The 14,410-nt window shown below is 39.6% G+C and overlaps 1 protein-coding gene across 5 annotated transcripts in view; it reads left to right on the top strand.

The window, feature by feature from the left end:
* LOC139444776 (E3 ubiquitin-protein ligase PDZRN3-like) overlaps window positions 1-14,410 on the top strand; it is a 295,562-nt gene that overhangs the window by 191,010 nt on the left and 90,142 nt on the right. Inside the window, exon 1 of one of the 5 annotated variants that reach the window (XM_071225729.1) lies at window positions 6,452-6,467. The exons of the other annotated variants lie outside the window; for them this stretch is intronic. The gene's annotated coding sequence lies outside the window, so the exon portion shown is untranslated. Of the gene's footprint in view, window positions 1-6,451; window positions 6,468-14,410 lie in introns of those variants that run through there. 5 annotated transcript variants of the gene reach the window in all.

Raw genomic sequence — 14,410 nt, 5'->3', positions numbered from 1 at the left:
ATGTCTTCACAACAGGTTGTAGCTCAGGTGAAGTCCCAGGTGTAAAAACGAGTCGTTGATTTATCACTTGGCGTGTGCCGAACATGTCGAGGTGATGCGAGGGACGACTCACCTGCAAATAAAAGTCTTCGTAGTGGTAAATGAGATTGTATTCACCTGTTGTGTGGGACGCGTGTGTTGTGAATAACGCATTCACCGATGCAGGAGCTTTGATGAATTTCGATGGAGACTGCAGTGTTGACTTTGTAACACACAAGCTGTTATGTCAAGTATGCAGGATGTTACAATTCGATAAAAAAATAGCTTTCTTTTTCTTTGTTATAAATTCTTTCAAATCAAGTGTTGAGATTCCTAATTAAGGCACAGCATTGATTAAGTTTCCTTTCAACTTTGCAAAATTAAACTTTCAGATGCTCACAATGATTTTAAAGAAAGATTTGTTCAAATTAGTTTTAATGAGATAAAATGAGTATTCTCTCTTTGATGTTGAAGTTAAAAGAGGCTTTTTTTCCCTTATTCGAAAAATGTTTTTTAACAATGGAATATGATTCAATAAAAGCATATTATTGTAGCTATTCATACAAATTAGGTCCCAGCTGTTCACAAGGAATACAATATTACCTTCACCATTATTTATTGCTTGTATGAAGTAATTCTAGGATTGTGGGTGTAGACCCTACAAAGATATATTGTCATAGTTATTGCTCGTGAAAGAGTTAGTCCTCTCAAGATGAAAAGGTGGCTTCATTCAGTGAGGCTAAATTGTTACTTTGTGTCGGGACGATTATCACCCCTATTCTTAGCCGTCAACCTATTGTAGCTCCTCTGCGAACCTCAGACCCATTTCCCATAATGCAGCGTTTGTGATAGTCGCGTCAAGTCGGTGTCTTTGTGTTTGTGGCCAGGTGACAGATATCAATACTGGATATACAAAAGATAGGACAACAATATTGGTAAATGCTCGCACAGTCTTTGTGGACATTCAACTTGTACAGGTAAACTTCAATACTTTTTCCAATGTTAAGATTCTCATGGCTTCCTGTTTGATGTTCTTGAAATGTTTATGTGAAAAATAGGATATGAACCTTGCATGAATGATTGGTTTTGGTTTTGAAAGTTTCTGTATTGATTCTGTTGAGGTCAGGACAGCATTTGTGTTTTCGTCGGGACTGTTTATTGATGAGAAGGCCCATATGTTGCAACATGGTTTTGTAGTCTTCGCATTCTAGAATTCAATATCTTGGATGAAGAACCAGATTGGGATCGTTCTTCTTAACTAGTTCATGTTATTTTCATCTTAAGCATAATTAAGTATAGCTGATGTTGCTTGGAGTGAGAATGACTTTTGTCAATATGATTCGATGCAAGGGAATATCTTGCATTGAAAACTCACAGCATTGCCGTCTTAGAGTGATTGAATGCTTTCAGTGTATAAGGTGCTTGGCTATTCATTGGACTTATTTACATCCGTGATAAAATGAGACAAGAATGTTTAAAGCCTCAGGCAACAGACAAGATGGATTCTGAAAATAATTTCTAATACCTTAGGAGCTGTTCAATTAAGGTAAAGTCTAGTGAACGTCTTCCTTCGTGTTTTATCTTGCGTGAGAAATAACAGATTTGTTCCGTTCATGATCAAGTGAGTGGCTTACTGTGATTTTAAGCCATGTATCCAATTGGCTTGAGCAGAGTGTCAACCTTATTTGGGAGAAGAGCTGAGTAAATGGGTTTGTTCATGGGTGTTACTACAAGCACCGTAACGGGAGTACTGTGCGGTTTGATCAATAGGATGGCTGCATGGGATAGACCACTTTTCCCTTTAAGACGCGGGATCAATCGTCAAGGAAATGCTGTTACAATATGGGCGAAAAATCAATTTGGCAAATTGGATTTGGTCAAATTTTCCTCTGAGCATGACTGTTGAACAGGCAGTGATGTAGGTGATACAGCGGCGTGCTATACTCACGGCGCACTTGCGGCAAATCAACGACAATCTCGGACAGAATTGCTACAAAATTTCTCAACCTGTGATTGCTTGGGGAGGAAATCTGGCCCTCTGGTTGGCTGAGAGATGTAGACAAACGTTCACGATGCTAGATGTGAGTACCAGACTCACTGCGGAGTGGGTCATACGTGAACATCGTGGAGAAACATCAACTGAGCTGGAGGCAAACGCAGTTATCTCCTCTTGTTTCTTGTTAACACTCGTATGCCAAGGTGAGTTGTGTTGGTCCGTGTTCAAGTTGATGTGTCGTATGTTACAGTGTCATAAGTTGACTTACATCCACTTCACACATCCATGGAAGTCCCCTTTTCTCTTACATCAACTCTTACTTTCAGCCCTCCAGTCAAAAGATTTCATTTTTCTTCCGATATTGCTCTTTTTGTATGAAACGCTGTTATTAAAATGTTCAGATGTCCCTGAGCTGTTTTGATTTAATTAATTCATTTGATTACTTCAAGTTGAATATATATTCTTTCAAGAATGGCAATTTGACTCAAACTGTTTTTCTAACTGTATTTTTGTTAATTTACTTGAATCTAATCACATAAAACACGGAAGTAATATTACAAATGATTGTAAATAGATCACTTGCCTTATTAACTTTGGGAGTGAGTGACACTGGAAAAAGAGGGAGTGTTCTGAGGCTATTGATGAAGAAAATACTAATTGCAAATATTGGCACATGACCAGGACTCGCTCTCATTGTTCAAAGGTAATTGCTCGAGTTGCAACCTGACAGGTGTAGAATAGTTTAGTCGTGTCAGGGTTTCTATCATCAGGCTAGTATCAGATATCAAAGTTGTTAGGGATGTAGTAGCATTTCTATCACATCTTCGATCTATCTAAGATTACTCAATCACCTGAGGGTGCTCAGCAAACAATGCTTTGTAATTAGTTTTGAGGAAAACATCATTACGCCAGAATACTCCACTTGACTAGTGTTCTATTGTAGAGGAGTCTTTAGATCAGACATTGTGCTTTAGGGTCCGAGTCTGTTATTGCAGATAGTATTCAGGGTTGGGGGGCAGTTGACTTAGGTTCTCAAAATAACCTATTAATAATGTGTCCAAAATATGTTTTATTGCAAGCTATGATTTATTAATAAAAAATGAGTCATGTGGGTAATTTTTAGAATCAGGTAGAATTTTTATCTTTGATATTTGTCAAGACTTTTTGTGAATTATGTAAGTGAAGTAGTTTTGTTTTCTCAGTGACATATGTTGTAGATCACAAACATGAACTGTTGACCTTGGTGTGTCCAGGAGTGTTTAATTATGACCTGTGACACAACGTGTCATCTAGAGGTGCTAAGTGTAATGAGTTGTTGCAAGTAGTACAAACACCATCAAGGGAGCGTGTGTTTATTTTCTGACCAAGACAGTAATTGATTTGATTATCGCAACTTGACACTGCGTTATCTCTTGACTAATTGTCAGTTGTTAGGAAGTCATCACTGTGTCATCACATCTGCTCAGTGGCGGCAGTTATTATGTCAACTTATTGTAATTACTTCACATCAACATTAGGTGAGAAGTTAGAACAGCTCCTTGTAATGTTGGTAACAATGTAATCAACGCCTCAAGAATCCACGCTCCATGCTCCACGGCTCCACAGTAGCTTCAGGGAAGCTGAGTCTTCAATCCCAATGCTTTGTTTCAACCACAAAAGTTTTTGTAGTCATAAAGAGTTATCCATGCCACTTGAACTTGTGTTAAGTATTGTAGAAACCCTGTGTTTCCATTCAATTGGCTCAAGTCAATTTCTGGTTATTGTTTATGATAGTGACTATTCAGACCGACCCCTGGGGGTAGTATCAAGTGGAATTTAGTGGGCGGGGCAGAGACTGATAAGGTATGGGGGAGGGAGGAAATATTCCATTGAAGTAGCTTAGGCTATGATTGAGATTTCAATTAAAGGGTTTTTAATCTTTGTCAATTTTCTTGTCAGTTTCGGTAATTGGATGCAAATCATGTTCATTCTCAACAATGACTGTAGAATCAAATCTCTTGTTTCATTGCCAAGGAACAGTGAGTGATGTTAAAATAGGAATTTGCATAACTGGAAATTTGCCTTAAGTTAACAATTTACTAATTCAACTGAAGTAAGTTTATTTTGGTAGCTCTGCCCAGCTCAGAATGTCACGTTGATTTACAACCTCCAGACAGTCGCTTCCTATTTCAGGGTCAGGTGCAGGGGATTAGGGGGGAGGGTGTCAGCCCTGGGGGGAATGGGGGGTCAGAATGGGGAAAGGAGTAGGCCTAAGGGAGTAGGAGGAGGACCTGGGGAGGGGGAGTCGGAGAGGGGGGGGTAAGAATGGGTAAAGGAGTAGGCCCAAGGGTATAGGGGACCTTTGATAGAATGGAAAGGGACTGTACTTTTGGGGAGGGGAGGAGGGTTATAGGATGGGGGCGGGGCACTACAGGGGTCCACATACTGCTAAGCTGTTGAAGAAGATACACAGGGGTTGTGATGCTAATTTAAATCCTGGCAACTGACTAATGGGCATGAGCAGTGATTGCACAGCTGCTAGTTGGCCAGTGGGACCAGATTGGGACTCAGATAGGGGTCAGTGGTGTCTGCGGGGCCAGTAGGGGATGACCAACGCAGTGGACACAGCACACAACAGTCTAGCTGGAGATGCTACCCGGAATGTATTCTATGTCACTCTGCTGGACAGTTGTCTACAATATGGGAACCATTTGAGGAAGTTTATTGCAGTTCCTGTGTGTTAATCAGAGTTTGTGGACGAGGAGGATTATTTTGAAGTTATCATCTACAGTAATCGATGTATGGGATGAGGCAGTTGTAGAGTTGTAAGCCTTGATGAGAATCTTGCATGATTCTGAACAATCTTCCATGATGGCTATTGCAAGATCTCTTCCAATGGTAGTCTATGAGTGATGACCGTTGATGGTGACCTGATGGCGACAGTGTAAGATTGAGTGGTCGGTGTGGTGAACGTGTGTTTACAGGAGAACAATGGACAGCCCTGGTGCAACTCCACAACCAGATTTGTAGCCAAACATTCAACTCTGGAGTATTGTGAGACAGAAACTTACAAGCTTCCCTATTACTTGTTCAAGAAAAGTAATATATCATAACAAGACCAGGAAAATTGAAATCTGGCTCCTTGACAGAACTGGAATCCGTGCTATGTTGGAGTGTATTTGTCAAAATCTTATCATGGTATGTATGTATGTGAAAGAGAATTATTCATTTGTTGCTCTTCTGTTATGAAGACAAATTAGTCAAAATTATCATTTGTAACTCTTCTGATATGGAGGCAAATTAGTCAAAATTATTTATTTGTTGCTCTTCTGATATCAAGACAAAATAGTCAAAATTATATATTTTTTGCTCTTTTGATTTGAAGACAAATTAGTCAAAATTATCATTTGTAACTCTTCTCATATGGAGACAAATTAGTCAAAATTATTTATTTGTTCCTCATCTGATAAGAAGACAAATTAGTCTTTATCCTATGAATGGGTGTTTAAAAAACTCTGGTGTGAATAATCCCAATCCGTGACATTGATGGAGTGGGTGTACAGGAGGGAGTAAGATGCTTATACTACGTTATGATTGTCGCTCTCTGTCATTATGGGCTTGACACATTAGATTAATTGTTATCTAATTTGATGCATCTTTTTGGTCATCACTATCTTAATGGCCATCATGATTAATGGAAAATGTCATGAATATATTTCCGGTGGTAAGAAGGTTGCTTGTAATAGTCCTGGTAATCAGAAAGTTTATTGGCGTTGGTATTGGGGGCAGTGGAGTCCTCATGAACTCGCTCAAGCTGAAATGAATTATTATAATCGTGCACACATGAATGAATTCCGTGCATTCTACAACAGGTTGCAATATTATATCAAAGATATGTTAACTCTGAAGAATGGATTGTTTTTGTTTTTATCATGGAAGAATGTGGGAGGAAGAATGCAAGTATGTACCCCCAGTATGAAAAACAGAGCTCAATTGCCCTAATCAGAGGATACAATATACATCATTAGATGGTACAACATTTCGTCTGAACTTTTTCAGACTGACTTAATACCCATAAGTCTGAGTAATCGCTCGGCCCCTTCCATTAAACCCCTTGAACCCTGTGTAAACAAGATGGCTGCCAGGTGATTATCTACACCACTTGTGAAAGGTAATGTTTACCTGTGAAGCCTTTCTCCTCTTCTTATGTCACATTACCGCTATGAGAAGGTTGGAGCGGATCGTAGCGTTTGGTTTGGAGATCAGGCTGTTATGCCTTTAGATCAGAGCAGGACATTCTGAATGTGGGAATTACAAGGCTCGTAGTGCAGGGGCCGAGACCTGGACACATCTCTTGCTGTGGCCCTAGTGTAATTGCTGGACAAATGTTGCTTTTTGTACCAGCATGTTAAGAGTGGCCAACCTTACAACTCGTTACTCGCCTGCTGAGCAGTTGGACCTGCAGGGTTTAAAGGTGGGTGCGTCAATATTGTTTCAAGGGATCTTGAACTCCCAACACACTCAGACTTGTCAGTGGCTTGTGCTGGAACATTGTCGTTGTGGTTAGTGATGGTGGGAAGAGCTACTGTGTTGAACTGGTGTCTTCATGTCCACAAGTCTTCGTATTCATGTGTCTTTAATCCACAAATCTGCGTATTCACGTGTCTTCATATCCACAAATCTTTATGTTCACGTGTCTTTATGTCCAAAACTCTGCGTATTCACATGTCTTCATATCCACAAATCTTCGTATTCACATGTCTTCATATCCACAAATCTGCGTATTCACATGCCTTCATGTCCACAAATCTTCGTATTCACATGCCTTCATGTCAACAAATCTGCGTATTCACGTGTCTTCATATCCACAAATCTGCATATTCACATGCCTTCATGTCCACAAATCTGCGTATTCACATGTCTTCATATCCACAAATCTTCGTATTCACATGTCTTCATATCCACAAATCTTCGTATTCACATGTCTTCATATCCACAAGTCTCAATCCACATTCTCAGATTCCTTCCAAGTTTTAGTGTTACCATGCTGAAGTTAATAAGATTAATGTTTGCGGATACATTGTATAAGGTTTCTATATAATTTTGTTTTCTTTTTCATTAATTCTTTTCATTTCTTGAATCTATCCTTCGTGAACTGTCATTCAGTTTCATACTGTAACAATATCTAAGTATCAGTTTCAATCAGTCAAGAATTGGATCCAATTAGTTTTCAAATTTCACATTTTAGTCTTGGTGTAATTTTTTCAGCTATGGTCTGTGTCATCCATGATATATTCATTGACCCTCCATTCAAACTTGCTCCTTTCTCTGTTCTGATTTATTGAGCGTGTGACCAGACTTCGCTAGCTGGTATTAAATTTGGGTAGCTGTATGGTAATTTGCCATAATAATATGATTTTCATTGACTTATGGTAGCAGTCGTGTTTTCTTGGTAACATTTGGTATTCTGAAGACCTGGAGCAGAAAGAACTTGCCTGACCTTATGTCCTCATGGAGTCCGGTTTGCTGGAGTCCATTGTCCTCCACACTTTATGTGAGTGCTGGCCGATATATTTTCAGTTCAGTCGTCCAAACGTCTGTTGCATCGTCTGATCATGTTCCATCTGTGCACATGGGTCATTTAAGGACAGTTTATTTGAGGAGTTTTGACACTAAGACTGAATGTGAATTGTCAAATTACTCAGATGGAAGTGAGCACTAGCTGGAACCATTTTGTGCATGTTAAAGTGAGCTGAGGACAAAATGAATTTTATCTGTTCTGGGGGTGTTCCTTGGTATGCATCCAAGATAGAGGCAATGTTTATACAGGGATGAGAATGAACCGCAGATTTCGTATGGTCAGTGGACGCTTTTGTGATACATGGCATTACAATATACATATAAATCATACAGTCCCCCAGACCCCTGCTTAAATTTCAGTTATTGAAAAAAAAAAACATTCTCATCCTGTATTACTTGTTTTTTGTCATCAAATGGCTGCCGATTTTGTGGATGAGCATTGTGTCTTATCATTGTAGTTTATTGCAAAAATAGTCTAACGTTTCCATGAAGATTTTTTTCATATGAATACTTATCAAAATACTGCTTGAAAAATATTCTGATTGATCCGTATAAAACTGTTACTTTGTTTGGATGTTTGTGCAAGTACAAGTATTAGAAAATATCTGTCAATATCTCGTATTTCATCTAAGTTGTTGGACAACAAGCCCGCTCTTGACTCAACAAATATTGATCTATTCCCTTATGGACATTGAGTCTGAGTTATGAAAAATATATAAAAATACCATTGAGGCGTTTGAAAAATCAATTGTATAAGTTCTACATTTCTTGACAAATGTCTGACATGGGTTTTGAATTCAGAATTAATGATTTCTTTGCTGGAGATCGTAATGCATAAATCAGTTGTCAATTTGAAGTGGCAGCTTCGGGAGAGTTTAGCATGTCCTCTGAGTCCAGTAGATGTCAAATAGAAGTGAAGTTGTTGGGATTAGGCCGCAAGGAGCGGACAAGAGGCACCCCTCGTGAAGGTAGCCGAGCTCCGAGAACGTATCTTGACTCTCGCTTCATACCTATTTTATAGCCTCATAGGACACAGGCCAAAATAATCAATAGCAATGTTTGAGAATATTGCTCTTAATGAATCTCATATCTCAAAAAGCTGTATATAAATCAGGATGGTCTATAACATAGATTTACTGTGCTCATGCTATTCAGAATAGGATAAATGGTTTATTGACTCTCTGGCTCGTATTGAAGACTTTGCCAATGGAGTGTGTGGATGTGATGGGTTTCGGTCCCAATTTGACCACAGTCATGTCTGTTATGGACTATTGTCAGATAAGGTTATGGATATCAAACAGAATTATTTTATCCATATTCTATATATACAGAGCTACTGTAGCTCAGGCGAATATTGGGTAATATATCTTATATTCAATAGTGTCATAAACCTATCAAAACACATATTTATCAATCTGTTTGTGATGTTTAGTATTGTGACCAGTCATTTAAAAATAAAAAAATGGATGGTATAGAATTGTCATTGTTCAAAGGCCTACAGCAAAGATTTCTTTTACGGTAAATCTAATAATGTATGTCAATCTGAAACTCTACATGTTCGCATTTAACAGGAGTAATACCCTATCAGATTTGGGTCCGCTAATCCAGTTGTTGCCATGGATACAGGAAATTGCAACCCTCCTTACCTAGGCAGCCATGATAAAGGATCTGTTGAGATTGTAAGGACAGAGGGATGATGGGTAATCTCATGATGGCAGCCATTTTGTTAGTGAATGACCAATAGGGGGCTATTAAAGTGTCTAAAGTAAGGTCTGAAGGGACAATTTCAATTCTGTGTTACCACGGTGATGATGGTTTATCTGAAAAGAAAGAAACGGCCTCTGAATGAGGAGAGGAAACGTACGGGAAATGGTGCTTTCAGAAGTTTATATTTTTTTAATACAAGTCTAATTTAATTGTTGGCGATGCACTGGATGTCTGTCTGTGGTGGAGACACATTCGGTGTTTAAATTTTAGATGATGTAATCCAGTGATGGCGTATGAAGCGTATCTTTTCGGAAATTGTAGTTTTGTGTTTTTAAACTCAAGTGGAAGTTGAGCTGGTGATGAGATTAATTTTGTAACCATATTTAAAGTTTGTGTCAAAGCCTTGATTTAACAGTTTAATACTTTGATGACATTTCATCTTTCGGGAGCGTTCATGTGAAGCTGAAATAACACTGAGAAGAGATTTTGAGACCTTTTTCTTCACTCCAGTAAATCAGGCTCAGATTGTGGTACGAAAAAATGTCGCAGCTCAATCATACAGTAAACCTTTAATGGTCACTTTCCAACACATGTAAATTAGGATGCTTCCTTCTACTTGACTGCAAATTGATCAAATTGTCCGATTACGCTGCAAATTCATCGAAAATGACATGTGACAAATGAAGCTTTGAGGAACGGGGAATTAATCATTTAAGCTGATCGTCAAAAAGTGTTATCTGCAAATTGAATTAAAGACACGCTGGGCACAAAATTCTAACAGGCTTCCTCCTCAAGGAAAAGTCAAAGATGGAATTGTTGAACTAATTCTATAATTCAAAATTTGTAAATGTTTAATCCTGTCCAAATAATGTTAACCATTGAAGAAGATTAATCAATGGAATATTTAATGAGCTTATGATCAATTCTCTTATCTGGTGAATGAACATTGACGCGGAAGCTTGTGGGATGTGCAACATAGCCCTTTGAATAATTAATGTCCCAGCAGCTGCATTCGAACCTTATCATTAACAAGTCGAATAAATCCTCCCCGATATCGCCATCTCTTCCAGGATATACTGTTATCTTATTTGCACATCATGTATCGCGACCTATTCTCCACTCGTCACAAACCTGAATGCATCTTGCTTGCATGAGAGTGGCCGAGCATTGCATTCAATTGCAATCCATTTAAAGTGGCATTTGAATGGATGTCTAATGCAATTGGATTTTAATCAGAGAATTTCTAGCTATGCAGATTAAATTAAATGTAATTGTGTAATTAGCATGTTTTTGATTTTCCGAACTTCTAATCCACTTTTCCATCACTGAAGTAAACCGAGTGGTTGTATGGGGGTTAATTTGCATATTTAGGCAATTTTAATTCAGATTCCTCCTTATGAATATCAAAATTCAATTGGAATATGGAGCCAAGGGCAGAAAGGTTCTTTGGAGAGCTTGACATGAAACCTCCATTGTGCCTCCTAGAGAGCCTGTGTCTCCCCCACCCCTTCCTTTTCTCCCTCCTTTACCCAGAGACTGTACATTCCCCTCCCCTCCTCCCTACCCCTCCTTTGTCCTCACCCCCTCCCAGGGTCATTTTCTTCTTTTATCCCGATATGCTGCATCTGGATGCCATTTGCATTGACAAAAACACAACAATTGGAATTATTCAGCAGACGCCATGTCAGTATTTGTGTGTGCATATTCATATTCTGGGTGTTTGAAAGTCGTATAGATTTGTTCTTGAGACATGGAGGTTACCCTTTGTTCCGAGTTCAAACAATTTCCGTTAGTGCCTTTTCATGATTTTTAAGCCAAGGTGATGATGGAGAAATTGTTCGTTACGCGTATGCAAGACACGTAGGTATACTGCACACACGTGTACACACATCTTACGAATGACAACCTGCCAGCGCGCATTCTTGCTGTAATTATAATCAGTACATACACATTATGCAGTCATCAGTTATCTCAGCACCGTGTACAACAATGTACAACAGCACACGACCACAATGTACAACAGACAAGCACCTGTCATGCCGAGTGGCAGTTATGCCGTGCTACATTGGTTCTGCCCCGTCATGCATCAGAACCCCGCACTGACATCAATGACGGAACATTTACGAGGTCCTACTTCTTGTGAATACTTCATGAACTGTGCTCAGTGGGATGACTCACCCACTTGATTAATTCGCAATCAGTGAGCAGGTGAGCTTTGTTGTCGCAGTGCCACTCAGGTAGACCTGGAGGTGTTCCCGTTCTTCTGACTCATAGCCACAAAGCAGGAAAAGCTCATCCCAATCAATTCTCTTTGAAATTGATACACAAGCGACTCGATTGCCAGAATTATTTGGTCACATAATTCTCCTTGTATTTGATAGGATCACAGATGTTCTTTGGAATCACGGATGTTCTTTGGTTTGTAATGGATTGTCGCACTGAAGATGTGACCCAAAATAGATGATTAATTGATGTATAAAATGTTGGTTCAGAAAGCAGAAATATTGAGTTTTGTAGTTAGATCCTGATTCTTACCCTAACCCATGATGGCACTCTGGTGGCAGTAACAATGTCTATACTGATAAAGTGACTTCTGCCATTTAAAATGTATCATCAATTGACAGTGAAATATTATGGTTAATATTTGATTATGGTTGGAGAAATGTTGAGGATTCATGTTTCGATGTTCGTGTTTTATTTTTTTAGAATTGTAACTCTGTCAGTGACACTTATGGTGTATAACGTAAATGTAAATGATTGAATTGATGTATTTTTGCCTTAAGTAATATAGAGAGTCAATATAGAGTCTCCAGTGTCTTCCTGGCGGTTATTTCGAGCTGTGGCTGATGTGCTCAGGCAGAAGCCCTACCTGGCATAGGGAGCGTGACATATCTCGACAGACTGATATGTCAGTGCACATATGCCTGTCTGAAATTACTCATTGGTCGACTTCAGCTTGACACATCACATCCCAATATAGAACTGTTGTGTGGAGGACCGTCCCTTGATGTTCATACTGCAGGAATATGTTTGAGAAATGATCATGAAAATTTGATTTGATTGTGTCTGTATATTCTTTGGATGGTTCTTGGTTGACCCTGATTATGATTCGTTGGTTGTAAGCACAAACATGCTTGTGCTTTTCGCCATAGAGCTAAATGTCGAAGACCTGGTTTTTAATCTGGCATTAGGCAGAGAAGTTGTGATATGACTGAAATGCTGTTCAAAGTGTCATCATGCTAAACGCACTCACTCACTCACTCACAGCATGTACTCCATATGCATATCCTATGATGGGGTAGTGGGTGAAGTGTTCGCTTGCCACACATCTGAGCTGAGTTTTATTTGGTGCACATCACGTTAAATTTGTAATGTCACTTCCTGATGATTCTCACTCTGCCTAGCAATAATGATATGATTCCGATTCCCCCTCTAATTTAATTTAACCCTAAAAGTGGCAACAGAACATCTAAAGCACACACAAATATATATACCAAACAATGCTAACTTTAACTTTACAGTAGTTTCGACACGGTGTTGAAACTACCTATCAACACAACATGGAAATTAAATACAATCTGAAAGACAAATAATTTTTATTTGGCCTTACTTCAGTAATGAAATAAATATTCCTAAGTCTATGAATTCTTGATGTGAATCCACATTGTTACGAAACCGAAGAGGGTTCAATGGACATAAGCCAGTGGCTGGAGTCTATCTTTGATACATAAGACAAGTTATATAAGAGTGTCCTGCAAACATTCCATTGATGATTAAGCCATTGTGTGGAGGTCATGTGACAGCCGAGGGTCGTGGTATGTACAGTTAGAGATAATTGAGGGATAAGTCTTGGAGGGATTGTGTGATAAGCCGAGATAAGCCCCACATGATGTATAATCTGTCCTGGCCAGTAGATAATGGGGATAGTGACCATTAGTCAAGACAACAGCTGACCAGGGCATGCTGGTAGTGAGTGGTCAGACACAGACGGCTTGTCAGCGGATGTGGTCAGTTGTGGATGAGGCCGTGACATCATTTATAGGAAGTCTTGCAACAGCTGTGTGACGGTCAGTCTGGCAGATAAACATGTCTCGTTTACTCATCTATAGCCATTGGTCAGTGGACAAAAGTTGTGTGAGAGATAGACCGATGCTTGTGATGTTCCAGACAGGTAGAGCTCTTTGGGGATGAAGTTGTGGAATCTGATTGCGTTGTTGAAATGGTTAGGTGAGGGATTGCTAATTGATGATCAACTCATGAAGTTTTTGAATTTTGTTGTGTTTTGTGTTGGTATTGGGATGACAGTGAGTGATTGTGGATGTAGTGTCATGCATTAGAGACAGATTGCAGGTGAGAGAGCTGACTGTGGAGTATTGATCATCCAGTTCATATACTAAGTGGCATACAGTGGCATACAGGTGCTGTGGGTTGAGAAGTACGGTGGAACCGTAGGTAGACCAAGGGTTGGTACTGACAGGACTGGAGAGTGTCTGTCGGTGTGACAATTGTGTGACAGACAGGTAGAGCCTGTGAGGAGACAGACAACAGATAGATGCACAGCAGACTAACAGCAGACTTTAGAAGGTCTGCAGACATCGACATGTTTTGACATTGTAGCCAATTGGGAGGTGTCGGCTGTGTGGTTTTTTGTTCTTTTAAGTGTCCTTTGAGGTGAGGTGAAATGGGGTTAACGTCTCATCCAAGATTATTGCACTTATATAGCGACATGCATGCACGTGTATCTGTGTGTGTGTGTGTGTGTGTGTGTGTGTGGCTGCTTGTACTAGTCAGGACTGATGCCGATTTATAGTGCTAGCACACTGAGATACCATGCCGCAGTTTAACATGAATACCCTCAGACACAGTATACTGACTCTGAGCCGACCAGTCCTTGTTTTAGCCCCTTAATGCCAAGCGCCAGACAGGGTAACAAGTACCATCTTTTAACGTCTTTTGGTATGACACGGCTGGGGATCGAACCCCGGACCTTCCACTCTCCGGGCGGATGCTCTACCATTAGATCACGGAGGCGGTCAAGTCTACTCTGAGATTCAGGAAACAGATTGAGGACTTGGGTATGCTGATTTTAGGTGACCTGCTGATGATGACATTGGAGCAGACTACATGAGC

This window comes from Haliotis cracherodii, unplaced genomic scaffold (assembly GCF_022045235.1).
Source record: "Haliotis cracherodii isolate W230 unplaced genomic scaffold, xgHalCrac1.p SCAF_6, whole genome shotgun sequence".
Lineage (NCBI taxonomy): Eukaryota > Metazoa > Mollusca > Gastropoda > Lepetellida > Haliotidae > Haliotis > Haliotis cracherodii.
The sequence above is the reverse complement of the archived record's forward strand: the minus strand, read 5'-3'. Positions and strand labels throughout refer to the sequence as shown.